Below are 7,939 nucleotides of genomic sequence, written 5' to 3'. Positions count from 1 at the left end.
ATTTTTGTATCTGTATGTAAGGTGTTGTATGTGTTGGTGTGGATGTGTGTATGAGGTAGTTTCATGTTGAGGATTGATGAACAAGATTGTATACATTGATGTGTATATATTTATGGATATGTTGTCATATATGGCTCTGTATGTAAGGTGTTGTATGTGTTGGTGTGGATTTGTGTATGAGGTAGTTTCATGTTGAGGATTGATGAACAAGATTGTATACATTGATGTGTATATATTTATGTATATGTTGTTATTTTTGGCTCTGTATATAAGGTGTTGTATGTGGTGGTGGTGGTGGTGGTGGTGTAGCTGTGTGTATGAGGTAGTTTCATGTTGAGGATTGATAGACAGGATTGTACACATTGATGTGTGTATATTGATGTGAGAAGGCCTCCCTGCAGTACACTCATACCTGATCTTGCTCTGTGAGTTTATCTCAGCCTGGAGACATCCTTCTCACTATTGATTGCTCAATCTAAACAGAGCAAAAGAGGAAAATAGTATTGGACAGATGCTGCTCATTCGTGAGTAACAGGTTCAGTGCAGCCTGGATCCTGCACCATTATCCTGTAACTTCATATGCACCAACAACTGAAATTCTGCCTGTGACCTTTAGGTTCTCCTGTGCCTCAATCCACCAATGATTCCCCTTCCATGCCTCTGTATATTATAGCATCATAGGAGATTAAATTAGGCTCTGTTCACAATTTTGGTTTTTGTCATTTGTCTTATCAAAGAAATTGAAAGGAAGAAAGTAGAGAGTATTTTGATAGATTAACTTATTCTCTATGGGATGAAAACTGATATAAAAGAATCATATTTGTGTCACTTTGTGTTAGTTCAATAAAGAAAACGTTGCTATCTGTATTTGTAAAAACACTGATCATAAGGCATCCTAATTATTTCTATTGGGCTATCCAATTTTATTAAATTTTTAGTAAAAGACTGGGGAATGGATAAAAATGTAAGACAGGAGTGAACAGGGCCTTAATATAAAAATGTAGTCTAGACAGCTTTAGATAGATAGATGATAGATATATTGATGATAGATAGATAGATAGATAGATAGATAGATAGATAGATAGATAGATAGATAGATAGATAGATAGATAGATAGATAGATAGATAGATAGATAGATAGATAGATAGATAGATAGATAGATAGATAGATTAGATAGTTAGATAGATAGATAGATAGATAGATAGACAGACAGACAGACAGACAGACAGACAGACAGACAGACAGACAGACAGACAGACAGACAGACAGACAGATAGATAGATAGATAGATAGATAGATAGATTAGATAGATTAGATAGATAGATTAGATAGATAGATAGATTAGATAGATAGTCATAGGATGGATGGATAGATGGGTAGATAGAGAGGAGAGAGAGCGTATGGGTTATTTTCAGACTATAAAAAAAACGCAGGTAGTAATGTTATGCTGATACATTAGACACGTTTTTATTATCTCTGCTTTTACCTTCTTGTTGTATATACACCCCCACCCCCTTAAATTATATATAGCTATACTTGCTGATATCACACAGCGCCCACCATCTAGTGGTCCATCCGCCGGCAGCAGTCAATGTGAATGTCACAGGGACATTGTGCATTTGCTGTTTGCGCAGTGTATACATGTTTAATGTCTTGTTATACATTGCAGGGAGGATTTATTAAATGCTTTATAATCGATCATTGTAACCATTGGAATATGTGCAGATGTGTGATAACTTTAATATACTGTAGAAATATCCTGCAACACCAGCAACCGACTGGACAGGAACACCGCATGATCTCATTACTTGGGGTTTTGCTGCTTAATATAATTACATTTAATAATTCATTAATGGGTTAATACTGAACTATAAAATATATCAACATAGTCTCCAAATAACATTTCACCTGATACACATCACCTTCAATATTTACATAAACATTGATGCAAATATTTAGAGGCAACGTTTTATTTTCATTCTATGTTCACATACATTGTATCAAGTCTTTGTTACATCTTTGTTTATGAAACGTTTCTTAGTTTGGATTTTGTGCCAGATAATTGGACTGAAACAGTTAAATGTAAATGTTTTCTCTTATATTAAATGTCTCTTTATACAATAATCTCCCGGTAAATATAAATAATAGAATCGGAATTACTATCTACTACAAAATAAAGAGAGATACGGCGATAATTAAATGCTGGGAATCATTGAGTAAATTAAGTCAGGGAATATGAGGTCTGCGGTAATCTGCAGATTAATTAGTGGCCATTATTTATGTAAAACTCAAGTAACAAAAGAGTCGATAATTAAAGGAAACAAATATCGATTGTGAACTTCTTCCCGGTTCTTATAGAAGCCGCAGATTAGCATTGTGTTGGACAGAACTGATTTACATTTCATTTCGGAAATTCCTATTTTTAGTCTGGAAATATGTGATAAAAACGTTTATGTGTGCATGGGAGCGTATACTGTGTTCGTATAGATGTGTGTATAATACATGTGTGTGTTTGCTAACATACAATTGTGTCTATATTCTCTCTACACACATACATAAATATATATATATATATATATATATATATATATATATTTCCGTATATTAACATATACATGTGTGTTTACATATATGTGTGTATATGGCTGTGTGTGTGTTGCACTCACTTATCCCATAGGAGACCCCTGTCTGCAGAGGATGTCACTTTCTAGCTGTATGCAGGTAAGATGAATAGATTTATGTAGTGCAGTATAGTCACAGTCGGGTCAGTAGGATGCAGTGCGCACTGTGCAGCCCTCTGGCTAATATAAAGCTCAGTGAAGCGCATTCCCCAGACTACAGGTGCTGCTGGATCCTGTGTACTGAGCCCTTCTCTTGTATAACTCCACATCTACTATACATTGGATACCCTGCCCTGATCTACTGTGCTGCACCTCTAAACAGATAGAGGTGGGGTCCCCCCATATACAACCATCTGCACTGTGGGGGCTGATCACAACTTAAGCGCCTATAGAGCTCTGTACTTCTACATTTAACACCCACTCTGCGCTGGAAACTAGCACAAGAAATAGAGGAGACAGTACAACATAATGTGGATAGTATGTAATAATAGTAATTATTCTTATTCTTAATATAATAATATATTCACAGTTATATTTCACAATGAATAGGCCAGTGCTAGCTGTATGTCTGTGTCTCCATCTATCATGTGACCCTCGCACACGCAATTTTTACACAGGTCAGGATACACTTTTCCCTACTTTATGCTCTCTCTCTCTCTCTCTCTCTCTCTCTCTCTCTCTCTCTCTCTCCCTCTCCCTCTCTCTCTCTCTATTGGTGGGCTGTTTAGTCATTTACTTGCACTTTTAACAATAAGGAGCATTTTTTATTTATTTTAGTTGCAATTGATTTGTTATGTAGGTAGAAAATCTAATAATGCGTTAATAGTCATATGATTTTTCTATTGTTATTAATAACAATAATAATACTAACTATTATTATTCTCAATAATAATAATAATTTTATTATCATTATTATATTGTGGAACAGACATATAGTAGATCATCTCAGGACAATCCAGTCCTTACACATGAAAGATACAATAGCTGTTTGTATCAATATTTAGCCTCTCATTAGTCAGTGACTATGCTGTGTGGTGATGATGATGATGATGATGATGATGATAATGATGATGATGCTGATGATGATGAGGCAGGACAACAGGTCCTGTTACATAAATAGTTGTCACCTTGATATACGGCTGTTATAAGGCTCAATTCTCCTGCTCAAGAGCCTAATGATGAATACAGTCATTTCATTACACTCACTCATTGCCTGCCTGTCTCTCGGGTCTGCATTTTCGGTGGGAGGGAGTGTGGAGGGGGGATAAAATAAAGCTAATCAAACCCTTTGTCATGGCCAAATTCTCCCTTGGGGTCTTTCAAACATTTGTTTTGAATAATTCACTTGAAGACTTGAAAATACTAATTGATTTTAAAGTACAACCCAAAGGGAGGAGAGAAGAGAGGCTGCAAATTACAGGCACAGGGCACAGTCCTACCTGAGCGCAAAGAATACAGGAGCAGTGCTAGAGAGGGGGGGGTGACTATTCTAAAACCTATGGAAATATCAATTTATACCCAATACATATTTAATCTATCCATCTATCTATCTATCTATCTATCTATCTATCTATCTATCTATCTATCTATCTATCTATCTATCTATCTATCTATCTATCTATCATCAATCTATCGTACAGAGAAGAACTCCTTCCTAAAACCCAGAGGATTTAATTGATGTATATATAAATATTATGTAATATACTCTGTCATTAACATCATACCTACCATGGTATTATAACAGATCAGCACCTATTAACTACTACTACTATTATTATTATTATTATTATTATTATTATTATTGTTATTATTAATCATAATAATAATAATAGTAGCAGTAGGTAGCAATAATAATAATAATAATAATAGTAGTAGTAGTAGTAGTAGTAGTAGTAGTGGCAATAATAATAATAATAATTGCAACAATAACATGTCATTATATTATTATTATTTATAATAATAATAATAATTAATAATATCTACAATTATTATTACTTCTACTAAGCATTTACATAGTATATGATGGCACTCACTGTAGAGTTGTAGTTAGGTTAAATATTTCTGTGTGTGAATGTTGCAATTTTATTTGAAGACTTTTACATGGACAGAACACTATAAGAAACAATATGTATGCATGTATGTATGTATGTATGTATCTATGTATGCATGTATGTATGTGGAGTGTGTGTGTGTGTGTGTGTGTGTGTGTGTGTGTGTGTGTGTGTGTGTGTGTGTGTGTGTGTGTGTTTGTGTGTGTATGATATTATGGCAATGTACTGATGATTTATCCTGGTCCTCTGATATAATACTGTGACCTCCTATATGTGACTTGTTATTTATTACTTTGGCTATGTCAATGATTGCAGTTTCTAATGTTGAGTAATGTTCATCCTAGAGCTCTCACTGTGGATATAGCTGGTTGGCCACTTTTTTTTTTTGTTCTGCAGCCTGTTCTCCCTCCAAGTTGGCTCCATTCAGGAAGGGATTGTGCAGCAATTCATTAAGAGTTGAGTTGACATAAGGTAAAACCTACATTGAGAAGAGGCTTTCATTCGGTGTGAGGGAAAGCCTCATTAACCACAGCTAACAAGGCGTACAGATGTCCAGCTTGGCCAGTGGCTCTATACTAGCAGGGCCTTAGCAGGATGTCCTCTTAATGAGGGGGAGACCAGAAGACTGATCAAATATTCAAATTTACTCTCCCATCGGGAACTTTTTTATTCTTCGTTTTGGGATAACTTATGTAAAGAAATAATGTTTAAACAAGTTAGATTTTGTTTAATAAATAGCTTACAATTAGTGGCGACTTTACAAATGGTTGGAGTTTTCCTTCTTTTAACCCATTAACCACCACAAGAGGGAGGAAGCTTAAGACTGGAGGAGAAGGGGTTAAGGGTTTCTTATACCGTCAACATAATTATGTTTTCCCAGGCTTAATGGAGGAAAATGTACAATATGATGGGACATTTTGTCGTTTGTGACAGAATTATTTAAATCAGCAGGATGTATTAATGACATGTCACTCATCGGAGTGGGGCTTTTTTTTGTTATATCCGCTTTTGTCTATGTCTTCTTAATAAATACATTAGCTTCAGCAGCCTTCATTGACTGGCTTCATGTGTTCTGTTGCTTGTATGTCTTGCCTTTTAAATAGGAGTAAAATATCAAATCTACTGCTGTGCATACAGGGGGTTAAGAGTGGTGCAAAATGTAGATTACTTCTGGGAACATTTACAGTATATATTGAGAATATGATCATGGCTAATTTGACTCAATTTGTAAGGTGTAATATATGTTAATATATATGTGTCTATGTATATTCTGTAATATCTATAAACATAGAATGATATGAGAGAAAGAAAAACAAATGATAGATAGTAAAATTTTAAAAAAACTGATGTAGCAAAGCTGAATTTGATGTTTCTTTAAAGTATTGTGCTGGGGTTAGGGTTAGGTGACTCAATAGAAGTTTACAAGCACCAGTAACACATGGTGATATGTCCACGAGTTGTATGAAATGAAAAACAGCTCTACTGCAGTGACAAACTCAGCACCGCTACATCTGTATATACTGTACACAGATACACACTGAAAGTAAATACATACATGGTCATATACACTTACACACACAATGCCCAGCATATATTATTCTAGTTCAGTATTACATATAACTACACTTGATATTTCCATCTTAAACAAAATATTGCAATACCATAAATTCTACACAGAAATAAGAAAATAAATCTTGGAAATGACCTGAATTACTTCTCCATATAATTATAAGACAGATCAATAAAGCATGGCATTCTAACCTCTGGTACGTTAAGCTTGCATCCTATGCAGAATTTAGTGTTCCTCATCATACCCTTGGGTTCCTGTGCCCTGGATGTGCCAGTCTCATGTGCCTGCTCAAGTTGTGACTCTCCCAGGACTGAATCAGCTGCAACAGCAGCCGGGGAGAATGGCACACACCATGCACCCAGCCAGCACAAAGACAAGACTTGATGTTAGGAAATACAGTGCTCAGCACCTGCAGTCTAACTGCACATTAATCCCTCAGTCACTGTGTCCATTGCATTTAACCCCTAAGGTGCCTGATCCTTCCATCCTGCTTCATAGATTATTTCCTTGACCCCCATCTTGAATAACAGAACCAGCTTAAAGGTCATCATAGCCCTAGAAGAAGCCTGCTATAATGATAGGCAGGGGAGAGAGGCTGCAAACTTACAGGATCCGGAAAGGATTTGCAGTGGAGTGTGCAGCATTCTGTGTAGAGCTCTTGTCTCCCTGCTGATGGCTGCAAAGTCCCAGACCTTTATCCCAGCTCTATCTCCACACATCTTAGACTGGGACTCAGGAAAACAAGTCCTTTGCATTGACAGTTTCCAGCCAGCAGCTGCAGACATTTAAAGCCATTTACACCCCTGGCCCCAGCACACAAAGATGCAGCCAACAATTCCCTGCTTGTACATAAGAATGTGTCCCCCTTATACACAGTGAGGAGCCCAGTCACTGTGTCTTCTGCATCACACTTCTATGTACAGTGTACAGCAAACATATAGCAGTCTGTAAGGACATAATCATAACGATCAGAATCAACCTACATGTTGCAACATTGTATTATCCCCTTGTAATGAGGGTAATCAGCATGTTAATGCACTTAATCATTCATATCCATTTAATGTATAGAGCAATAAGAGTGATGTGATTAATGCAAGAGTCACACTGGCAGTACAGAATATTATACACTTCAGAGCATGGCATGAATACTGTATATAAATATACTATATATGTAATGTATATGAATATGATATACCAGCTACATAGATTGTATAGGAATATAATACACCATCTATATGTAATGTATATGAATATAATACACCAGTTACATAGATTGTATATGCATTTACTACACCAATTATATGTAATTTATATGAATATAATATGCCAGCTACATAGACTGTGTATGAATATGCTACAACTTTATGTAATGTATATGAATATGATATACCAGCTACATAGATTGTATATGAATATAATACACCAACTATATGTAATGTATATGAATATAATGCACCAGTTACATAGATTGTATATGCATTTACTACACCAACTATATGTAATTTATATGAATATAATATGCCAGCTACATAGACTGTGTATGAATATACTACACCAACTACATGTAATGTATATGAATATAATACACCAGCTACATAGATTGTATATGAATATAGTACACCAACTATATGTAATGTATATGAATATAATGCACCAGCTACATAGTTTGTATATGAATATATTATATCATCTACGT

The 7,939-nt window shown here is 35.4% G+C and overlaps 1 long non-coding RNA gene across 1 annotated transcript in view; it reads right to left on the bottom strand.

Annotated features, from left to right (window-relative positions):
• The window catches only part of LOC142761385 (uncharacterized), a 12,987-nt gene extending 6,193 nt beyond the window's left edge, over window positions 1-6,794 (bottom strand). The window contains exon 1 of the long non-coding RNA XR_012883625.1: window positions 6,435-6,794. This is a non-coding gene — a long non-coding RNA (uncharacterized LOC142761385). The remainder of the gene's footprint in view (window positions 1-6,434) is intronic.
• Between the last annotated feature and the right edge of the window lie 1,145 nt (window positions 6,795-7,939).

The sequence above is a fragment of the Rhinoderma darwinii genome, chromosome 4, assembly GCF_050947455.1.
Source record: "Rhinoderma darwinii isolate aRhiDar2 chromosome 4, aRhiDar2.hap1, whole genome shotgun sequence".
NCBI classification, from domain to species: Eukaryota; Metazoa; Chordata; class Amphibia; order Anura; family Rhinodermatidae; genus Rhinoderma; species Rhinoderma darwinii.
Note: the sequence above shows the minus strand (reverse complement) of the source record. Positions and strands in the feature narration are given on the sequence as shown.